This window comes from Empidonax traillii, unplaced genomic scaffold, assembly GCF_003031625.1.
Source record: "Empidonax traillii isolate 1590-97213 ecotype Southwest subspecies unplaced genomic scaffold, ASM303162v1 scaffold125:size1524877, whole genome shotgun sequence".
In the NCBI taxonomy this organism is placed as follows: domain Eukaryota; kingdom Metazoa; phylum Chordata; class Aves; order Passeriformes; family Tyrannidae; genus Empidonax; species Empidonax traillii.
Genome location: NW_020955318.1, coordinates 439,837 through 464,655, shown reverse-complemented (window position 1 = coordinate 464,655; position 24,819 = coordinate 439,837). Strand labels below are relative to the sequence as shown.

The 24,819-nt window shown below is 38.1% G+C and overlaps 1 long non-coding RNA gene across 1 annotated transcript; it reads left to right on the top strand.

Annotated features, from left to right (window-relative positions):
• The first annotated feature begins 594 nt into the window (after positions 1 to 594).
• LOC114057298 lies at positions 595 to 20,990 on the top strand. Its single transcript, XR_003571181.1, has 4 exons — positions 595 to 700; positions 1,388 to 2,067; positions 19,900 to 19,907; positions 20,979 to 20,990. It is a non-coding gene; the product is annotated as an uncharacterized LOC114057298 (long non-coding RNA).
• Positions 20,991 to 24,819: the final 3,829 nt, after the last annotated feature.

The window sequence follows — 24,819 nt, the reverse complement described above, 5'->3', positions numbered from 1 at the left end:
TGCCTTCATACAACTGATGAGGAACTTCATCCATGTCTAAGAAATGGGAAAACTGAGAGGAGGGAAACCAGGATACCTGTAATTGAGCTGATAAAGGAACTGACACCTCAGGCACCCGTTTGAGTGTCATGTTCCTCATACGTGTTCTCTGACTCCTGAGAAGGACTGTGTAACTAAATTCACTGTCTGACTTAAAGAAAATAAATCAGAGTCTAGAATTTTATTCATAAGGCTAATCAAATTATGTAGTCTTTTCTCCTGCAAAAACCCAGCAGAGACGCCTTTTTTAATTTATTTCACAATACACAAAATAAACTGACACAGAGTGTCTGTTAGTGGACTGCTCTGCAACAGCATTGAGTAAGTGCTAAAAACAACAAGTTTGCAATGTAATATGATAGAGAAATTGTTCCACAAGGTCTTGACTCTGACCTTATGTTACCTGCATCAAAACAGTTCAAAAAAGGAGATGGAAGAAACCAGCCAAGTCCCCTCTAAAATTATCACTGGCACCAGACCCACTGAGTGTAGATCCTAGTATATTTCTATGAATAGAACTTGGAGGAGTTGTGGAAGATTTGCAGATCCTGTAATTTTGCAGCTGAGGCTGATGACCAGCAGCTGACCACAGCTCTGGAGGCTGACGAGCAAGCAGGACGACTCTGAGCTGTCCAAGAGAGATCTACAAGCAACTTGCAAGGTACTTCAATCCTTGGAAACTGCCTATCTTTCAAAAGCTTTTCGTTATATCAAAATAAATGTCAGGGAATGCAAGCATGGCAACATTCTCCTGTTTATGAAGTGAAACCTCTAAAGAATCTCTTGAGCCTCTGTTTGCCAAGTGCACAAATCATCAGCCTGCTCTTGGACGTGCTTACCAGCCTTAGTGGGTATTACTTGTACTAGAAAGTATCTGAAGGGTCAGGACCCATGAGTTATGGTTTTTACTGCAACCCCTAGGGGCACTACATAGGAATTAAAATACAAGGCGTTGAACAAGGCACTTAAGCATGTAGCAAAGAAGTTCTGGCAATCTGCAGTTTGAAGTAGACAGCAGTGAGTGTGTGCCAAAGAAGTAGGGAGAAGAGGCATTAAAGGACTGTAAAAGTGGTCAGAGGTTTTAATGCCACCACTATTTCATGAAAATGACATTATTAAAAACAATGTCATAGGTATGATATACATATTACTTGAAAGCTTATGTGCAAGTCAAAATATATATGTGCTGATAATTACTCTGTGGTTTAGGTGTGGAGGTTGGGTTTCCCCGTGCAGTGACATTACAGATGTCTACAAATTGTGTCTTACATCTAAGTTGTTTATAATGTGATTGCAAACAGCGAGTGTATTGTTTCAACATGGTTAATGTTTACGAGCTGCATTTCAGTTTATAGGTGCACACAGATTGCCTGGAAAAGTACCAGGCCATTCCATTTTTAAGCAGCGATGAAGAAAGATGGAAGCCTACATATTTCCTTCCAGTGAAAAATCACACAGGGGGAACAAAATACGTCCAAGAAGTCTACAAATGTTTGGGTCTTAAGTTTCTATGAATTACCTCATATATTCCTTATGTCTGTAAGATTATCTGAGATTCCAAACAGGGATATTTCAGGCCAAGAAAGGAGGACAATAAAGATTGGGAACCCGTGAAAAATCAAGACTGCAGTTGTGTAAGTTCTCAGCATAGACTTGCAGAAAGACTTATCAAAGGCTTTCCTCTGGCCACCACCAGAACCTTTAACAAAGTCCAGCTGGTTGTTATACTGCTTTTGGCTCCATGACCCATGTGTGTATACTCTGGGAAGAGGGGGCTCATGCAGGATAAATGGATTTAATGCTCCTTCAAGCCATGTTAACTGTACTCAACGTTTACAGCATATGGTTCCCACGTTTCCCAGTGGAAAATATCATTCAGATCTGCTGCTCCTTAGTTCTTCATACATCCTCTACTATGCTTCCAATTTCACTATGACCTACCAACCACCTGAAGGTTTTGGAGGAGAGGGTTGTGGCAAAGGGGAAAGATAAAATCGAATATTGCATTCTTGGTTTATTTTTCCTCCTGTTTCATTACAAAAGACGCAAAGCAGAAAAATGGACACACTAAATGTAAAAATATCCACAAAAAATATCCTTTTTTTTTTACATTAAAAAATAGGAAAGAATGCTATTCAATTTATTTATAAACAGAATGATGGGGGGTGTTTTTTTTCTTTTTTTCTTTTTTTCTTTTTTTGTCACTTTCACTTGTACTTTTCCTTCTATCTCTGCAAACTGCATCTGTGAAAATTAATTACAGAAATATACAGATAAGCGGCAGTGCATTGGTTGAACAGGGATGCACAGTTTACTAGGGCTATGTGTTTATAGAAGAGAACAGTCAGTGAATGAACCCTTCACATAAGCCTCCAGTTCACTTCGGCTCCCCTAGCAGTGGGACGTGTGATATTACGTATTCTGTGCATAAGGCTCCCTGAACAGTGAGAGCTGCATTACTTAAGCTGCCAACTAGATTATACATTTTTACATGCTCAGCTGTAAGAGTTTAAGGGCTTTGTTTGCCAGGGATGGCACAGAAAGGAGGTGTGCTGCAGAAGGAGCAGGACACCCCTGTTAAAAGCTGTGCATCTAATTTCTCATGCAGGGTTGTTTTCACTCATTTTCCTGTTCTTCAGCACTTAATGATTTTTCTGTCATCAATGGAGTTTTAATTGAGTGGGATTAGGGGTGGATTAAAGGATCTCATCAGAGCTCATACTCCCTACATCCACTTCCTGTTGAGTCCTCTCAACAGAAGAGCTATTGACATTAGAAAAGTGAAAAATACTTAAGACAGTGACACAGTGTGGGAGAACTCAACTGAAATGTAACCAAGGAGTTAGAAGTCTAAAGGCAAACATGTCATAAAATCTTGGAGATCAGAGAAGGACATGGTATATGTCATTTTTTCCACTCCTGGATTTTATCTGGCTACATACAAAAGGGGTTTGAACTTTAGCAGACTCAAAGACATCACCTCAACTCCTTCCTCAACTGCTTATGGATTTTTCAATGAAAGACACTTTCCAGCATATAACTGAATCAATAATAAAAATGTTGTAAAATTCACCACACAAAAAACCAACGGATTTACATTTCATTCTATATTTACATTGGATTTAGAATCAAGACTACAGTATGAGCATAAACCCTCTCTTTCTCCTTTTATGCCAGGGAGAAGTAGGATATCAAAGTTATGCATTTATTTGGGTTACTTCTCTTTTTACTTTTTTTTCTTGAAAATACTTTATCTTATCTAACCAGGAGAAAAGGGAGAGGGAATAGAGTCTCTGAAAATGAATCTATTGAGTACTTAGCCAGACATGGGAGAAAATCCTGACCCAGCAAAGAAAAGAAAATACTCCCAGTGATTTCAGTGGGCACAGTTTCATATATTGCTTCCCACACAGAGCAAAAGCTTAGTTCTGCTCTTCATGTTTTGCTTTAATCACCAGGAGTTACACATGCAAATCCACAGCAAGACTGTAACTAGAACATTTAAGACTAATTATACAGCTCTGGAAACAATGACCGAATCTCATACCAATTTTTTTATCTTCTAGATACTATGAAATCTTTCCAGTAAAAAAAAAATCCTGTCAGATATGCACAGCAGGTCTCAACTCTGATATTCTTCTGACATCAATGGGATATATGGGTATAGTACTTGTATACACATATGCAAGTCAAAATTTACCATGAGGTTCCTTGAGGATATTGGTGGTCTTTTCCTTCCAACTTCTGTACTTGAAAGAAGCAAGGACATTTTAGTCTCTTGAAGGACTTTTTAGTCACAATTCTAGATATGACTCAGTTAATACCTTCAAAATTACACCTATCCAAAGGTGCTCTAAGCTAAAAATATTTTTAGGACGGACATTCTTGGAAAATGTGCTACCTGTAAGGCTTAACTTATGTTAAGTGTGACTTGGTGAGGCCATTTCAACTCCTCTGGGTTATCCCAGCTCCCAGTATCTTGCCTAACTAAAGTTGACTGTATGTATCAATATTTTGTTGATATTTTTTTTGCTGCCATTATGTGCTTATTATTTATTTAAACAGAGCCACCATATGAGTGGGACATATCCTCTTCCAGATGATAACCCGTCTGCAAAGATACTCTTTGTTTTGTAGAATAATTTTTACTCTCGATGCTAGCACATCATGATGTGATATCATCACACTGCAAGTCTGTTTGCTGTTGAACACACACAGTAACATGAGTCTGGCTGTGGACTGCCTGTAACTCCTTATTGGTCAACAAATCCACATCTGGGATTTTTGACATCCACTAGCCTGGCTTGCTCCACTGTGTATGCTTAGTAGCATTCAGGCTTCCAGGGTTGCCAGGTGTCTGCAGGTTTCTGAGAGACTCACTGTATTTGCTCTGCACAGCTTTTTCATGCATATACAATAAAATAAATCCAACCAGTGTTCAAACCATTAGAGTTATAATGGCACCAGACTTACTTCCCTGCACATATGAAGGTGCTTCTTTCCAGTAAATCCCAGACAAAGCCTAGTAGACCTGTATTTAGGAGACTGAGTTTCAGACAGGTACTTAGAGTTTGCAAAATAATTTTGTAACAATTAAAACTCATTGCTAATAGCCCCCACGAAGAAACCTGTCAGAAAAGCACCATGGTTTCAGGTCCCCACTTATTTGTAGTTGGAACACTGTGGACTCAGTCAAGTGGAGCACATCTGCAAGGAGCCTGAAAATCACTGTTGAAGGACAGGAGCCAAGAGAGGTACAGTGAAGCACAGATAGAAATTAACTTAAATACAGCTAGGAAAGAAAAACTCAAATTTACAGCAGCTTTTTCAAATTTCCACAAATATAAAGAGTCCCTCTTCACTCTGGAATATTGTTCCTAGCATTCAGAAAAAAATAATAATGGAGAATATAGCTACAAAGAAATATAATCTTACATGTTACTCTGTATTTGCTGAACATAACATATCAGAGGTACTTGACTATAATGTCAAGTAATTTATGTTTGTGGGTTTTTTTTGAAAATACCTGACTTTTAAACGTGGGACTTTGAGCCTGGGGTGTTTAAAACCAAATAGCATTGTGTAAATTATGTCAAATTGTGAAAATGATGATTAGAATAACTCAAGAGTCAAATTCAGACACCTATTTTATGCTGCTGAACTTCAAGTATAATTGGGTCTGTCTCACATTGATTCTAAAAATAAGAATATTGTAAATGAAGTGGAAGAAAAATTATGGCACAGGATCCCATGAGTTAAAGCCTTCAGAGCATCAGTCTAGTGGTCAGACATAATCTAACATGGCCAATAGATTCTCCTGAAGTGCTCCTTGCCATTACAAGGCAATTATTGAAAACAGGCAGAAGAGAAGATTCTTTCAGCATTGCTGTAGTTAAACCCCAGCCAGCAACCAAGCCCCACACTTGCTCTCTCCTTCAGCCACCAGTGGGATCAAAGAGAGAATTGGAAGGGTAAAAGCTAGAAAACTCGTGTTCTCATATAGGTAAAGCAAAAGCTGTGTACACACAAGCAAAGCAAAACAAGGAATTCATTCCCTCCTTCCCATGGGCAGGCAGGTGTTCACCCATTCCCAGGAAAGTAGGGCTCCATCACTCATAACAGTGACTGGGAAGAGAAATGCCACAACTGTGAATATCCCCACCCCTTTCTTCCTCCTTCCCCCAGCTTTATATGAAGCTCATGATGCCCCATGCTATGGAATATCCCCTGTGCCAACTGCAGTCAGCTGTGCTGGCTGTGTCCCCACCCAACTCCTTCTGCTCTCCCAGCTTCCTTGCTGGTGGAGTGGGGTGAGAGGCAACAAAGGCTTTGGCTCTGTGTAAGCAATGCTGAGCAATAAAAAAACCTGTATAAACTCTATATTATATGTAATATAGATTTTATACGTATGTAAATAATATACTATAGAAACTCTGTATTATCAAAACTGTTTTCAGCACAAATCCAAAACATATCCCCATACCAGCTTCTATGAGGAAAAATACTTATCCCAGTCAAAACCAGCACAAGCATCTTCCAAAAAAGCAGACAAATAAAAAAACTAAAACTCATGAGAGCCTTTGGAGTTCTTTAAAGCAAAGGTGATCAACTCTAAGAGTGAGGAAAAACTGTCAGTATCTGTCCTACCAGCCTTCTCTCTTCCTTCATAAGATAGGGCTGTGAGGCTGACTAGTTCTTTAAGATGCTGGGAAAGAGCTGTTATCCAGTTGAACCAGCAACTGCTGGTGAGAAATAAACCAAGGAGAAACATGTGTTCACACAGATTTCCTCTTCTCCTTTACAAAGGTTTTCCTTTACATTTTCAATTTGCTAGTTGTACTGAAGTTTCATAGTTAAAAACTCTGTCTTGGGCTTCTCATTAATACAGCTGACATATACTAAATTTACATTTATGTTTCAGGCAGTAAGAAGACATCACAGAAAAGAACTCCTTGATTAATTGCATTAGCTTTTGGTTACATTTATTTTCTTATTTGTGATCATTGTTCATATTTTCTGGAAACTGATTTTCTCAAATTAACAGTACAATTGATTCCTGCCCTGGGGTAGCTATTTCAAGAATACTGGCCATTTCTATGTTTTTTAACTAGCTCAGTTAAAATGCTTTTAGTTCATTGAGAGTAAGAGTTCAAGTTAGGCATATAAAGCTACCACTGTGAGCAGAAGGAAATTGCCTTCATCTATTTTCCTACAAGATAGTGAACTGAATGATTTAAAAGTGTGATAGAACATTTATAGGTGACTGACCATTGCAAGAGAAGAATAACAAGTCAGATGGAGCAGAAGAGCAGTTTTTTATATCCTCAGGTAAATGCCATATTTTCATAAAATTTCATAGTTTGTACAACTTGTTGAAATGCTGTAAGAGACCAAAAACCACAGTCAGAACTTTGAATAAATTAGATATGATTTAGATGTGTTGCCAAAAAAAAAAATCAAAATCTGTATATAAAGAGGCTTTCTGGATCAAGGCTTAGAAATAAGCTGGATTAGTAATAACAAGGTTTTATAAAGCATACAGTCTAGAGGAATGTACAGCTAAAATATTTCAAGGCTGAAGTTTTCTATAATAACAGACAAAAAAAGTATTTCCTCATTTGAATCATATTTAATTCTGTGTCCAAGTATATCAGATTGACCAAAACTCTCCAGAGTGATGTCTCAGAATTTTTAAGATTTTTAGCTTTTTGTAGATTTTAATGTAGCTGGAGTTTTCCTTCACTTTAGACCATTAGACTTTCTCACAGTTTGTGTGTCATGTTCCTGAAGCTTCAATTTTACCGTCTTTTAACTGTCTTTTCAAGGTAATAGATATGTAGCAAGAACATTCCATTGGATTCCATTCGGATGTGCACCTGGACCAGAATAACAAGAGATATGGTAGACAAAACAAGATAGAAGGCCCAAGATCACTTGAGGAACTCCAGTGGGGCAATTCTGAGGGTGGTACCAAGGAAAAGGGGGTCTTAGGATTGGATGTCCCTATTAGATATGATATAAAAGTGCAAGAATTCTGTACGTGGACACGCCTTTTGTACTCTGTGGCCAGAAGGCCTTCATTAAAAGAGCTGCTCTATATCTTATCTATGCTACGTTGGCCTGGTGAGAGTTTTTATCTCCCTGGATCTCTAGGCAACAACAGATAGAGGGAATTTTACATGATGATGTAAGTCTCAGACTTTTGATAAAGTTTACTTCTGTTAGAGAAGTTACAAGACATTCGACACTTTGGTAGGCACACTACTGAATTTTTGGCACAAAGCTGGAGACAATGCTGTTTGTGCTTCTTCAATAAAAAGATTTTTGTATCCAGATTCAGTGAGACAACCAGATCTTGGCATGTAGTTCCTTGTTGTTCCTTCATAGGAAGAATACAAGAAAATCAGGTCAACCTGCTTAGTCTAGTATCACTTTTTGTTCGGATAACAATACAATAGGGGAAATACAATAGGGAAGGAGCAACATATGGTACAAAGTCATAGCCTGAATGCATATTTTCACTAACTTTGAACAGCTCCCTGGGAATTCATTGGAATCTATGTTAATCTAAAGTAGAAAGAGTTACTATAGTTACTAATACAATGGTTACTAAATATAATTCTACTATATAAAGTGCACATTCTGGTATCCTATAAGTTGAAAAGATAAAAGATCTTTAATTATGTTTGCCAAGGTAATAAATGATTTTCTTCCTTTTATATTATTTCAGTGTAGACAGAATATGTGCATAACACTTTAAATGTTTTCAACAATTCAGTGCCAGCCAGGAGTATTAGAATGCTTGTTCCTTCTCCTTCTTATATTTAAAGGTTGGCAGTAATTTTTCATGTCAAGGTCATGATTGATGTGGGTTAACTTTCACTAAAAGTCTTTTGGAACATTTTGAGTAATGTTTAAAATTATGGCATGCAATACATCAAAATATTTTTCTAGACTTCCTGCATAAGTAAACAAACACTAGGGAAATGTGGAAGGCATTCATGGTATTTTGTAAGCAAGTTTCAAGCTGCATGTTGTAGATTTATATGCTTCATAGCTTACACTGAGATGCATGTTGCATTTTATTAAAATACACCATGGGTGAGGGATAGATGGTGATCTACTACATTTGTGTCTTCGCCCACGTCAATTTGAAATGGAGATCAATTCACTAAGAAACGTATCCAAGCATGGATTATGTAACCTGCCCATCAAGTGTCAGTTTCCTGGGGAAACACTAATAGTAAATCCTCAATCTCAGGCCAAATGTCAAGACGGTAACGTCCAGCGCTCTGAGTATGGAACATGAGATTACAAAAACATCTGCCATTGACAGGCGAATGTTAAAGCCACTGATCTTCAGCAGTCAAGAACTGAATAGCAAGAAAATCCCTCCAAGACATAATTCCTAAAGATAAGCAAAGTAAAACAAGATGAGGAACAGGTGGAGCAGCAATGTAAGAAAAAAAAAAGAAAAAAGAAAGAGGGATGTCTACTGTCACTCAGTAATGTAAGTTAAAAACAAAAAATAAAGGTAGACAGGTCACTGGCAGGTGTACAGTTTGGATCTCCTCTTTTTTTTACCATCAGCATTTTCTCATTCACCCTCAATAACAGGCCATTTTAAGAACCTAGGGAACTGGAGACACCTGCCTTTTATCATCACGCTTGGATATCTCAGTGAGGTCCTCATAAGAGATGTCTCAAATGACTGCAGTCAGTCCATCCAGCCTTTCTATTTTTGACACATCAAGATCATGTGTCCCTAAGCAAGATGCTGAGTTTATAGACTCGTGAGAGCAGGTTATACTGCATTCACAAAGAAATTAGGCTCTTGCTTTGACTTAAGTAAGATTCTGAGAAGCCCATAACATGGCTGAGGAAAATGCTCGAAATGCTATAAAACTATAACAGATCAATATCAGGAAGTGTTATTTGAGAGATGATGTTTTCTTAAGATATTTGCATAAGACAACTAGTTTAGATGAGAAATTCTATGATTTCATACCATTAAACTTAGGTGAGATAAGTCCCACACGTAATGCATATAGGTAATTACTGGTAGTTAAAAACCATTTTAAGATCTTTTCAAGTGCCAAGTAGGAGGTAACCATTTTGGGAGGATATGCTGCAGTACTTCTACGTGTTCAAAATTACCTAAGTGAACTATGTCTTGGAAAACTGAATGCCATTGGGAAGGTGACACAAAATGACTGAGAGTGTTTGAAACTCTGTATTCAATATCATATATACCATACTCTGCTGAGGTGCACAGTAAAAGACCTATGCAATTACCTGTCAGCAAGTATTCTCTGCTTCGCAAAAATGATATGATAGCAGCTACCGTAATTGTCAAAGTTCAAACTATATTATTTCAGTATATTTTTTTCTTTTCCAAATATTCCTAATATATTTTCATTGCTGTCTTGAAATTAATCAAACAGACAATGCCTTATTTAGTTTTTAACTGTATAGTACCCAACAAACTACTGGAAACTTTTCTGTATTTCCACAGCTTAAGGCACCAGTATCCATGGGAAAAGATATACCCTTTCAACCAAGACTTTAATTGTTCCTAAACCGAAAGAAAACTAATATGCTGCTGGCAATTTATGAACCTTTTGTTCTACCAAGATATAGCTGTGCATAAATCTTGGGAAACTGTATTATTTAGCTTGTTGCAGCTCTGTAAAAGAGTATGAATAATACAATATGCACTTCTGTTACATTTCCAGCAATCACATTGTTTTCTCTATTCCTACTTTTCTTAGCAATAAAGGAAGGTTTCAAGATTTTTGTTCTAAGAATCCAGGCTAGAAATTATTTTTATGATCTGCTCCATTTGCATGCTGTCTCACATCTGACAGTCCACTATGAGCAATTGAGAGACTTCTTCTGCATAAATTGCAGTAAGCCTTATGGCAATTATTGCTATCTTTACTGATCCATGCAAAACCATTTCTTCTCTCATTCCAGAAAGTGCAAAGCCTCTTCTTTTTAGGGAGTTGTTGACCATATTACAGTTTTCAGCAATATAGCTGTGCAAGTAAAAGTTAACCAGGCCCCTGAGAGTCCTGGTTAATTAGAAGTTTTGCTGTGTGGCAGAAGGGAATGAATTGTCGGTAAGACTGTACACATAGATTTTTGCCCAGAAAGGGCAATTTTACTTTCTATTAATTAGGAAATAGACAATAAAAATAAGGTTATATGCTATATGTGTTAAAAGACCTGCAAGGTTAGGCTATTCAAATAATAATGAATCATTTCAACAATATGTTAATACAGAAGTAAAGTGAACAAATAATATGAGGGGCACATGTTCAGGTATGGTTTTAGGAAAACGAAGAGGTGAAGCAAATGATGTGTAAAGGCATATTTAAAAAACATTCTTTTCCATCTGCTTTCTAAAGATGGCATCTTTGGTTCTTGTTACTCGTCTTGTCCTGCCAAGTTGAAGGTTTTATGTTACCACCCCTTATGTTAAGACGTTTTGCTTGTTTCTGTGTTTCGGTTGGTTTAAGAATGAAAAGGCTAGCTCAGGTCTTGTTTGACTTTTGCTGTGCACATCTACAAAAAGGGAGGAATAATGTTTTTCTAATAATGTCTTCAGAGGCATGAAATGAATAAAGGAGCAGGTAGCCCTATCTTTATGAGACAGCTAGAAGGCTGCATCTTGATTTGTTGAAGGACTGTTCCCTCAGGATTGCTGTCATGGCTGTAAGCCATGTACTGGGCCGTAATTTAGTCAATTAAAAACATATAAATAATGTTTAAATGCTTCTTAAGAACATGCTCGCTGACTGCTCTATACGTATATGGAACAGACCAGTAGACACTAAATACCCTTACAGCCAGTATTCAGCCTGTGATAAATCCGTGGGACAAAGTAATCTTTAGATAACAAATAGTTTACTGTGCAGGATGCTAGCGGCTGTTCTGGAAATGTGTCTCAAAACTGCCTTCCATTTCAGTAGCAGCTGATAGCATATCTATACTGTTTCTGCAAACACATCTTTTAGTGTATTCTGGTTTTAAATGTACTGCATAACTGCTGTTACCTGAATTCGCTTGTAAAGCCCTGCCTCTCTCACAAATGTGTCAGAACAAATCATCATCACAGTGTAGGTAAGGCTCCTCAGGAATGGCCCACAGTCAAAACTATGCAACATATAAGCCTGAGACCTAATGAATGAACAGGTAGGAGGTGGCTGTGGACACCTTCTAGGCACTCCCCTGCAGACAGAGCTCTGTTGAAATGGGGAAGCAATTGCAGGAACTGTGAGCTCTGGGCAGGACTTTGTATTTTGGTTGTTTAATTCTTCAGGGCAACTAGGAAAGGGAATTGTCATTTTTATGTTTTTGATTTACATTGTCAAAAGTCCCTAGCTTTTTTGAGACTGAATTATTGCAGTGAAAGTAAGCAACACCCACAAAGTTTTGCAGATGTTGCTTACTTAGCCCTGGTTGTACCCCTACCACATCTAAATGAATTAAGGGATATCTCTTAAAATAAATGAGATAATAACTAGAGGGCATCAATTACTATGGTGAGGGATGCTTGCTTAAAGTAAGAGGTGGATCATTCTGATTTCTTTTGTTTGTCAGCTAGAAGTGATTAGACTTTATGCTTGTCATTCACCAGGGATTAACGTAGTTAACCTTGAAAGCTTGACCACTTTGTTCTGAATGCCTGCTTTCAGACTTCTGGGTCATTGATGTCATGAATGAAAAGACACATTTGTAATGAGTCTTCTGGGCATTGTTTTTGGTCCTTTCCAATTCCTATCTAATACCAGAAAAGAAGGGACACCAATATTTCTGTGAACAAGCAATGTTATAATTTTATTCAAATGGTAGTGATGTGTAACTTGGTAAAGTATGTTCCCAGTTAGGACACTAGGTGTCTATGCAGTCAGGAGTTGGTTGAGTCACCACTCCTGCAGGTATTTAAAAGATGTGTACATGTGGCATTTAAGGACATGGTTTAGTTGTGGGCTTGGCAGTGCTGGCTTAGTGGCTGGACTCCATGATCATCTCCAACCTAAATGATTATACAGTTCTAATGTACTTTTACTTCATGAATGTGTTTACGTGTTTATGTTCTGTTGAAGTTAAGGGGTTACAAACACTTTTTAAAGTGTAAGCATGTGCCCGCCTGATTTTATTTGTGGGCGTGAAGCAGATGAATGCAATCAAATTGGAAATTTCTTTTCCTTGGCCTGTATTTTTTGAATATTCAACTTGAAAACCATGTGACCTGATTTTCAAGGGTTTTTGAACTGGGCAACTTCAAGTCAGAGGACCTTACAGTCCTAAGGGACGCTTAATTTTCCAGCTTTACCAGTGAAGCATTACACACCTTTGCCAGTGAGGCAGAGAAGGAATTGATTGTGTAATATTTATCATAAACTCTGGGATACACAGATAAAAGGAACTTCATAAGAATAATGACTTTTTATTGATGACTGCTCTGAACTGAAATTAATGCGACTTCTATCTGCAAAGATGAAGTGATTTAAAAAGGAGAATAGAACATATTCAGTGAGTAGCAGATCTGTTTAATACAGAGGATTTTATGAAAACACATGGCTAAAAGATGTGAAAATGAGTGCTTGAGGCCCACCTGTTTTATTTAAATATTTTTAAACTATTTTAAAAAGGATTGCCAAGTGATTTTTTAGAAATATTTATAAAGCATAGAAAAAATTGTTTACTAAAACACAGGAAGATACAACTAAGTGTAACAGAGTGAAGCTGTGCAGAGAAAAAAGTCATCTTGACAAGCAGAACAAGTTTGTTAATGATAAAATTCACTAACTGGTTATAAAGTTTCCCAAGGAACATAATAAAAGTCCCATTATTGACCATGCAGAAGAATAATCTGTAAGTAATGTGTCCCTGGAAAAGCCTAATCTAGCTAATAAAATGCTTTTTGAATCCCATTTTGAAGTTTTTTGAATGAAGAAAATATTAGTGAAACCTCTGATTTGTCTGAGTTATCTCTGCACAAAACAGAACAGGATGTTAAGAACTAAACAGTTAAGTACTATATGTATTTTTTTCTGAAACTAATCTGTACTGCTGAGTTTGGGTCACTCTCTCTGGGTAAAGAAATATTTACTAGCAATTGCAAATCTTCCAGTGCATTGCTCCAGCAACCTGATGGAGTTGATTTGGCTTCCAGCAGGTCAAAGCCATTGCCTCACAGTGGAGGGTTACATCTAACACAGGACCTAAAATATTGGCATTAATGAGGAATTTATGAATTATTTCATGAGTAAGTAACTTGAATACCTAAAGGACAGTTAACAGCCTGATATGTGGACAATCTTCTGTTCCTCTTGGAATTGAACAGCTTTGGGAATCAAAGATCAGGATTAAACTAGGGCATATTTCCCTCCAAGGCACTGAATATACCTCAAACCACATTTATTTTGTTTTATGTGTTTGCTTTGCTGGGGAATGTAGCCAAGGCCTTCAACCTCTCTGGCACTAATTACAAGTTTTAAATAAATAATTGGCAACTAACTTGCAAACACCAAACAAAATTCTACCTCTGCCTCCAAGAGTACAATGAACATAGTTAAACATAATTCCCAGCACACGCAGCTCTGTATGGGCTGTTTTCCCTCTTCTGATTTGAAAAGAGTAAAGAACCCAGATGCAGTACATGGTCAGAAAACACTGGTGCTAAAAGTCCTTGCAGGTCCCCACAGGGCCTGGTAAAGTACTTTACAGCATCAATTGTATTATATATCATCACAGGAAACACTTAACTAATCTTAGGAAACATATTTTAAAAAGCCACAAAGTCCAAAGAACATATACTTTTCAAATATATAAATATCACAAGTATATCAATATTATTCTGGTGACAGCATCAGAGCTTACTGACAGCTAAATGGACCCGAAATAGGGGTTTTTTTCACTTGTTAGGGAAATGCTTAGCAACTGTAAATATATTTCCTGGCCAGAAACTAATTCATCTTCTAAAGTGAATTAAAAAAAAAAAAAAAAGGTACTTAAAAGTTAAAAATATAATGTAAGGGAAAACTTGCACTCAAATGCAAAAAGAAACCCCTTATTCTCAATAATCTCTCATGTTCCAGCAAGGTTTAACCAAACTCTTGGTACAGGAGCAAAAAAGTAAATGGATTATTTTACCAATAAGAATAGAGTGGTAAAACACAAAGCTCATCAGGAATATAATAATTATGTCTACAGTTACATACAGTGTACACCTAACAAATTATTAATAACAAACTGTAATTTATCTAGAATCTTCTTCAAAAACTCATCCTAACACTCTACGCAGCTATAGCAATTTTATTAGAACAAAAGTATTTGTGTAGCATCATTAATTCACGTGTGAGCTTCCACCTTCAGCCAGCATCAGAAATGCCAGCTCAATCAGTATCGGGTGCCTGTCTGCGATATATGTGATGCCATCATCGAATTTGGCAAGCAATACTTAGGAAAACACATAATGGATTAATACACTTTAGCCTAGTCTTCATATTCTGTAAACCAACCTTCCCTGCTCAGAGTGTAAAGGATGAGACCTGGCAGAGACTGACAGCTGCCAAAGCTGTCAGTGGGGAGACATCCCGAGTCAGCACATCCATCACGCAGCTGACCTCAGCATATGCATGGCAGACTCTGGGACTGGCTCAGCGTGTGTCCCCCAAGGGGAGCAGAAGGGTGCACTGACTCCCCCTTAAATGGTTTATAATTCAGATTTGGCCGAGTTAGGGAACTTTCTCTACCCACTCCCCCACCACCCTTTAGCTTTCAAAGATAACTTGTACCCTGTCTACACAGCCATTTGGGTTCCCTTGCTAGTCACTGGAGAAGGTCTTCATGTCTGAGGTGGAGTCTGACCAACTCCATTTTACTCTGTAAATGGAAGAAAATGTGCCTCTCTTTTGGACATCAGAAGCTGGCAGTGTTGCAGACATTTAAATAAATGTTTTTGCTTGTTGCAGCACCTGGATGTTTACATTTAGTGATCTCTTACAGGTGCTATTTCAGTTATTGGCTATTTAATGCCAAACCTGATGGAAGTGTCCCATTTTTGCTCTCATATGCACACATACACTCTTCTTCACCGGTCTGGGAGGTCTAAGAAAAGCCTGCTTGGATCTTTGCAGAGAAGAGCGCAGTTTTCGAACACAAAGTATAGGATTTGATGCCATTTCCCCACCTTTCCTTCCCCATTTTCTCTGCCCCTGTGCACAGTGAAATGCCCAAGTAATGTAAGAAGCAGAATTTTCTCTCTCACACATCATGTTCAGTATAGTGCAGGAAGTTCAGGATGGACAACTCTTAAAAAATGTGAAACAACTCCCATGTGTTATGAAATAGATGAAATATAAGGTACCTATATCAGATATACGTATGTCCACATTTTAAATGACATAAAAATATATATATTCACATACACATTTAATTTTTAATGCACATTTAATTATTGTTAATATTTTTGGTTTATATTTGTAAATATATGTATGTATGTCTGTATATAAGATCCTTGATAACTGTCTTTTAGTTTTTCAACCTGTAGGCCACAGTTGCTACCATGACACTATGTAAGATTAGCACAACTAAAAATATATTGAAGTGAATGCTCAGTAAATAGTTGACCATTTGTCAATGCCCTCTTGTTCAACAGCTACAGAAAAAGGGAGGAAAGAGTCTGCTATGTGGAAGCAACTAGATGTCTATAGATTTTCAGGCTTCACAGAGTTTAAGGCAGATAAAAAATGCTTAAAAGCAAAATGCAAAACTCAAAAAATACCCACTTTGTTACTGTTATTTGTCCGGTTCTGTCCTATACTATGGTAGTAAGAAAAAATAGTCCTTTCCCAGAGAGAATATCCATTAATATTTGTGAAATGCTTAGATATTATGATAAAAGTGATCCTGTTAGTACTTAGACAGATGTATCTGCAACATCTGGCAGTAGATTTCACAGCCCAGTCAGAGGTCTGGCCTTGATAACTCTGTTTAATTATGTCTTGGCTAAGGAATGTACGTCTTTCCCTCTTCTCTCTCATAATCCTATAGAGATCCCATCTGGGAAAAATATTGGGTAAGTGAAAACTTAGCCCAGGGAGTTGATGAGATGAGGTAAATCTCAAGCTGCCATGTTCATGAATACTCAAAGTTTTAGCACATTTTTACAAGCTTTGGCAGAAGGACATCATTAATGTTTCAGAAGTTCTCCTGATCTTTCTTTATTGCTCTTTGGTCAGTGTCCCTGTAGTTTTCCAGCGTGGCATTTTTTTACTTCTGGAAGGAAGATAATACCTCTTGCTGGTTAGACACACTTTTGCTTTTTTTTTTAATGAGTTTCAAAATGAAGTAAAATGTAACTGTATAGATGCCTTAGACTTGGACATCACAGTAGTAAAAACAGTCAGTCCTAGCAGGCGTTCAGCTCTCGTATTAACTTTATCATATTTATAAATGTTCTGCTTTACTAATAGAGCATTTGTTGCTATTAAGTGCATGTACAGTATTATACCTTGGGTGAATTTATCAAGGAGTAACATTTAGGTTCTGACACATGAGAGTCCTAAAGGAAGTTAATGACCATGACTCATTTCTTCCTAATTTCTACTGGTTTGGTAATTCTGTCTACAATGTTACTTTTTACAATTGAGCAAATATCTCCCAAGAAACTCTCACCTAATCTAACCAGTGCATTTGATTCTAGTGAGAAGCATCTGAACTACAGAAAAATATTCCACGAAATATCATTATATTAGACAGAACACATTTTTAAACCAAAAGGGAAGTAAATTTTGGCACTTAAGGTACATACTTGATCTAAGCAATGTTTTATGTAAAGAATTTTCTGGCATGGGCATGTTTTTCCTTAATCATCCTCCTTGTAATTTTTTGTAGTTTTCCTTTGAGCACCTGGTATTTATTTCTAGCCATATAAAATTTTGAAGGTAAAAAGGTTTTCTTGAATTTTTGTTCAAAACTATGAACATTGGAATTCATCATTACTTTTGGCAAATGGCACCTTGCATTATCATGGCAAATGATCTGATCCAAAGTGACTGGCTTGACCAAGGATACTGGCTTGATGCATTTTTTGTAATACAATATTGGTAGTTCAAAAATAACAATAATCCTTGCTTGGGTGTGTGAGAAATACCTCTTGATAAATTTGAGAGGGGACAAAGTCATCTAAGCAAAACTATTTTATTAACCAAATCATCTAAGTCGCGTGTCTCTCTCCAGGGAGGCACAACCACACACCAAAATGGGTGACCTTCTACCTCCTGCCCTGGCTGGGGGTGGTCCCCGTCCCCTTTCGCACTGAGTACCTGGGGACTCACATTCTCTCATGACCAACTGCTTTGCCCCAAGTGTCCTCCCATTCATCTTCTGCCTTTTTTAGCAAGTCTTTAGCTTAGCCTTTCCTGTTGGTTCTTAACAAATTTGCAAGGACAGTCTGAACCACATCTAAACAACAGCAAGAAACAAGAGTCAGCCTTCCCCCTCCACCCCATAATCACTCTGACTTCAGAAAAACATTGCTTTAGTTCTCACAGATGAATTGTTTGTGTACAGCATTTATGCACAACAACTTCAAAGGTTAGAGAAAAATCTCTTAAAATATCTTATCTTTTAAAGTTGTAGCCTAAAATTGCACAGCTGGAGAAAGGATAAGATGTTTTTGGCTAAATGAAACAAGATGGAGTCATTGTTCATCAGAGTAACAATTATTCCATAAACACAGTGGATTTCTCTAAAGGAAAATATGAGTCTGCTCTATTCCTACATGAAGACTTGACTATTCCTCTGCTACTGAAGACTAAGTGTCTTAAATACTAAATCGCAAAAAAAGCAGTCTTAGAATGACTGAGATCTTTATGCAACTGAATCCAAATTCTATAGGTCTGGTCACACCACTCTTGCTGTTGTGAGATACTGGATTATTTAATTATTGGGTCGGAACCAACTCTAGTGTGTGTTTGTCCAGGGGGAAAGGTCAGGTTGAATCTCAGATAGATGAGGTCAGGCCATATCCCACATGGCAACCTCCCCAGCCTCACAGGGCAGCCCTGGAGCTGCTGTCAGTCAAAGGCAGCCTGGGAGCACTGCCCACAACACACTCCCTGGGGCCTCTAACCCAGGCTCTGAATGGCTACACCACCCCTCACTGCAGCCCAGAGCCACAGAATGGCCAGTGAGCCAGATGTCCCACCAGGGAGGGGTGGCCACAGGGGGATAGGGCACATAAAAACAGCAGCACAGGGGTCTCCATTTTTCTTGATACCTACCTCCATCGTGTGAAAGCTGGACTTGCACAGGACACTCTGACAGTAGCTATTTCTCTCTTATTCTTCTCTTAATGTATTTTCTTAATATTTTGAGTAACTTAAAACCAAGTGGGTTGGAGTTTCCTAGGTTCTATGGGTAAGCATTCTAGTTTTAGGGAATGCTTTGTTTTGGTTGTATGTTACCCATTTAAACTTTTGCCAAGATGTGTTATTTTCTCCCATATTTTCTAAAATTATCAGTAAAAGTATCTTCTGAGAAAATGTGAGCAGCATCCTCTCTTTATCCTACCTCAAGGTATTAAAGAACTGAAGGCTCTTCAAAACATTTGTGGGCAAGTTTTTGGAGCTTTGTATATTTTTAAAAGTAAAACTTCAGGGTGAACTTGTAGGTCTGGGCCTGGGGTATTAAAACTGTTTAGAGTTCTTTCCTTGTTTTCCGTTGGTCATTACCAGAAGTTTTATCCACCAGTGAATCTTATTAAGAGCTCAGTAAGGAGGGAAGGGTTACTTTCTTTTCTGGTATGACTCAAAACTCTTGTCATTTTGCATCCTTTTACACCTGCCAGCACTTTTAAAATGTGCTGTGTCATCAGAAGCTGGTGAATGTGTAATTCAGGAGATAAAACCAGGATTCTCCTTAGACAGAAAAGACCTCATTTTAACTTGATATGGGTTGCTGCCTATGGTTTCATGCTGTACATATTGCACTTAAAGAACCATCCATGTTAAACAGCATCCCCCTGTGCAGAGCACCAGCAGTGAGAACACTAGAAAAAAATTAAGCCCTTAAAGACTAATTCCTACAGAATGAAAAACTTCTTAATGATCTGCTAGATCAGTCACAAAAGAAATGACATAATGGCTCTTTTACTGTATGGTTTCAGTGAAGGCACAGAAGATCATATACTACTGAGTAAATCAAATCAAGAAATATTTAAATACTGTTTAGTTCATAGATCAGTGATCTGGTAAACTATAATGGAGCTTTTTGAACCATCATGATCTAATGGAAAAAATGCAAGTTCTGTTCATCTATGAGAAAGCAGGAAACACGGTGAAGCTGCAATGGTTGACTAAGTCTGTGTGGAGCATTTTTAATTAACTATTCATCTGCTCATTAGTCAGGATTAGTGCAGAAGGATCTATTAAGATCTACTGTCTCAAAGAGCATGTCATGCCAAGAGTCTGTAAAGCCTGAAGATGTATTACCCAGTCACAGTACCACATTATAGACTGACAGAAAAATTGCATACTTAAAAAATAAAGCTGGCTGTGAGTAATGCTTGTGCAAGCAAATATCTTAAATCTTTTTTAAACTGCTATTTTTCCCAGTTCTGTAATTAATCAGAGGAGCATAATATAAGATTTTTTCCTCAATTCTCCTAACACAATCATGTTTATCAGTTTCTGTAACATCATTTAAGAAATCCCAGTTATGTCATCATGAAATATAACTTCATCATATTTTGTCCTCATAACCCTGAAGAGTTCTAAAGTCAAATTATTCAGGGAGCTGAAGTTTTTGATATAAACACTGGGAATCTGGTCTCTCCAGCCTTAAGAAGAGAAGGTAAGAAGAGACTTTACTGTTGCCTTCACCTCTACACCTGAATGGGAGGTGTAGAGAAGGTGGAGCCAGGCTCTTCTTGTAGGTGTGCTTTGGGACAAGAGGCAATAGACACAGATTTCAGAACAAGTCCATCTAAATGATTCAATAACTGTGAGGCATTTAACCTTACCTATGATCTCTTTTTAAGAAAGAACAAAAAAAAAAAATAGAAACAGATTATGAAGATAGTAAGAAGAGAAAGTTATTTCAGTATGTCATCTGTCCACATTTATGAACCGTTACTGATATAACCGCAAACTTTGAATACACTACTCAATATCCTGCTGAATCATGCAGAACACCTACTGCAATAAAGATATGTCATTACATATTTACAAATGTTCTGGATATATTTGGAAATAATATCTAGGTAAATAGCACTGTAAAGCTTGTGATGAATTAAAGACTTGATAAGCTATCTTGCACCTTTGAACATAATAAAACATGTTCTACTTTTCTCACACTTTTGAACAGCCTTTCTACCTTAGTAGATAGTGCTTCTGTTGTCTTCCCAGAAGGACACATACCAGCTTTCTCTTTCAGATCTGACTTTATAATCCTTCTTAAATTGAATATTTTCTCACATTTAAATAAAAACCCCTAAATCTGATATCTGATACTAGTTCAAAGTGAAGAATCAGCTAAGAATAACTGAAAATAATTACTCAAAGAGCAAGGAAAAAAAAATCAATAACATGACAAATCAGATTGAAATTTCATCTGAAAAATGCAACTGATCAAACCTTGCAATCAATATTTAGATTTTTCTTCCTCACACTGCAGAGATTTTTATAAAGCTCATACCATAGTTATGATACACCTACGATCTCAGCCTCATCTGCAGACCTCTGAATACATATTCCTTCACATTTCCATGGACTCAACTGATATAAACAGGTTTTCCTGGAGCAGAGGTAATGAATCCTGGTGCCAGAACTGTGCCTAAAGCTTGCTATTTGTGTCATCCAACGAGGTGCAAAAAAAAAAGGGGGCCTTCACACTTCTTCATTGTCCAGAGATGGTACAATCCCAAATCTGGCAAGGTGTTCCCCCTGAAATGAGCCATGTTTTTTTTCTGTTGAGGTCAGTAGTTATTGAAGTAGGTAGCATATAGCTGTACTCAGTGTTTCAGAGGAAGCACAAGTGTTTTCAAAGCTTTTAACCACAGTGGTCAAGAATTCACTGGTCAAAAATTTTATTATTAGCTAAACTATTAGTGTTTGGTAGTTCATATTATCTCAATTACAATATAACTATTTTATAGATGATATGAACTCTGCTTTTAATGTACTTTAGTCCAATAGGACTAGCTATAACAAGTGTAACATGTTAAGATGCTTGTGATCCCATTGTTGGGCTTTAACTACTGTTTTCTCAGGCATGCTGCCCAATCCTTGATAACTTTGCTCATTTACCTCTGTACTCAGCACTGGTGAAGCCACAATTTGATTACTGTGTCCAGTTCTGGGCCCCTCAGTACAAGAAAGACATTGAGATGCTGGACTGAGTCCAGAGTGGGGCAACGAAGCTAATGAAGGTTCTAGAGAGTAAGTCCTATGAGGAGAAGCTGAGGGAGCTGGGGTTGTTTAGCCTGGAGAAGAGGAGGCTCAGGGGTGGCCTTATCACACTTCACAACTACCTGAAAGGAAGTTGGAGCCAGGTGGGGGTTGGCCTCTTCTCCCAAACAACTAGTGACAGGACGAGAGATTGTAGCCTCAAGCTGTGCCAGGGGAGGATCAGGTTGGACACTGGGAGGAATTTCTTAATGGAAAGAGTTGTTAAACTTTGAAGTAGACTGTCCAGGGAGGTGGTGGAGTCACCATACCTGGAGGTGTTCAAGAAACAACTGGACTTGACACTTAGTACCATGGTCTGATTGACAAGGTGGTGCTCAGTCAAGGGTTGGACTTGATGATCTTGGAGGTCTTTTCTAACCTAAGTGATTCTGTGATTTCATTGGGAGCACCCATTCTCCATCTGTAAATGGAGATCCTGGTGGCACATTTCTCTCATTTGGTCTCCACTTTGTTTTGGTTTAAATCATACCCAGGAAGAAAAGAACTGTCTTTTGCCATGTCTTTGTTTGACACTGAATTTGATGTATGTCTGGGACTTTTTAAAATGTTAATAAGATATAAGTTCAGGAGCCTGGGCCATAGTTAAGACCAAATGACAGTGTGGGGACTACAGGGACTCATGCCAAACCCTTTAATGACAGACACAGGTAATCTATGACTTACCATAGCTTCATAGACTGATAGAATAGTTTGGGTGGGAAGGGACCTTAAAGATCATCTATTTTCATGCTGCTGCAATGGACAAGGACACCTTCCATTAGACCAGGTTGCTCTAAGCCCTGACCAAGCTGGCTTTGAACACTTCCAGGGATGGGACAGCCACAACTTCTCTGGGCAACTTGTGTGAGGGCCTCACCATCCTCACTTAGATGGTTCTCACAGAGAACCATAGAATGCCTCAGGTTGGAATGGAGCTCTACAGACCATCTGGTCCATCTTTCTGTGAGAAAGGGAGCCTACATGATTTTACCTAGCAGACTGTCCAGTTACATCTTGAAGCTTCCAGCAACTCTGGGGAGGTTGTTTCAGTGAATGATTATTCTTACTGTAAAAAATTCCTTTCTTATTTTAAGATGAAACCTCTCCTGGTGCAATTTGTACCTATTGCCTCTTGTCTTGTCCATGTGGTTCCTCATGAAAAGAGAGGCTCTGTTCTCCTTTTAGCTGGCCTTGACCTGTCTGAATATTGTGATGAACCCTCTCTTCTACAGCAAGAAAAGACCTGACTCCTTCAGTCTTTTCTAATGGGGTAGGTTCTCTACCCTTTGACCATCTTCATGGCTCCCATGCAGTCTGTGAAGAAAGGCAGGGGAACAGTGTAGGGGCTGGGACCACATGGTGAGTGCTCGCAGGGCTCAGCTGGGGCATCTCCATGTTCTCCGCCTGCTGACAGTCATTGGAGCAGGTAGAAAACAGCCTGTTCTTAGTTGCCTCTTTTAAAGTTATTCCCACACCTGACAGCTGAATGCTGTTGTTGCTTTTGCTCACCACCTACCCCTCTCAAGGGTGCTGTCACCACTTTCACAGTGTTTGGTGAGTTTTTTACCCTTAGGGTACTCTTCTGTGCTCATAACTAAGCTGTGGCCTTATCCTCTGGGACTACCTGAAGCTTATATATGACAACATCAAGGTCAACTGGGCCTAATTTATGGGAACTGCTAGGCCCTGTCCAAGATTCCCTCCTTCATCTCACCTTATCCTTCATGTTCAACCTCTTTCAGAACTTCTTACCTATTGTCTACCAGAAAATGGGGTAGACCTGGCCACCTCAGAGAGCAAAGCCAGCACAAAGGCCTGAGGAAACAGCCAGAGCATCGTGGTCAGAGGTAAAGCTGACACCCTAACATCAGAGCCAATGATAGACAGAGAGAAAATTTTGTTTCCTTTAATGAAATACTGTAAAGTACTTACCCAGCTCTGAGCTCACTTAAGAGGAAGAGATAGTCAAAAAGACAGACAAAATGTTTTACATAAAATGCTCTCACTGCCAAGGAAGTGAGAGGCGAGAGAAATTTTTTTGAAAGGAAAGGAAAAAGCTAGACATTCATTCTGTTCATCAAAGGGAAGGAAGAAGCAAATGAATCAGAAATCAAAGATTGAATATCATTGGTCTTGCTGACAAAGCAATCAGCAGTCCCCTCACAGCAAGTATAAGGGTTTGTTGAACAAAGCAAAGGAATTTGAAAGTCTTGAACAAAATAGGGTTTTTCCATTTATAAAATTAGACATAATGTTAGAACAGTGTTTTGATTTAGGAGCTGTGAAGAATTTCTGCATTAAAAATATATAAATCCAAATTTTGTGATATGCAGTTAATAATGACTTTGTCCAAACCCTCTCCAGCCTCCTTTGTAATTCTCTTAAGAAAGCATTAAATGAGGGCATTTTCACTTTAGCTGAAAATCAATGACATTTCAATGAAGCATGCATTTCCAAAATATTATGCAACTGAGAAGCATGCAGTTCTGCAGCTCAGTTAAGAGGCCAGAACTTTCTAAGTAATAACGCTGATAAAATAGCTGAAACTTGGGAAAAAGAATCACAGTCCACAGCTTCAAAATTTATAGGTGCCACTGTTAGTCCCCTAAGTCTGAAGTCTCAGACTAAATCCCTTGGATTCCTCACTTCAAAAAATACAATGCTCAATCAATACAAAGCAAAGCAGAATGATATTTAAGGTTTCTTTTTCTGGGATATTTTGTGAAATATCCCAGACTTCTTTTTCTTCAGATTTTTTTTTCTTTGGTACGGATGGGAGGAAAGAGAACCAAAGGGCAATGTAGAAAAGAAGCAA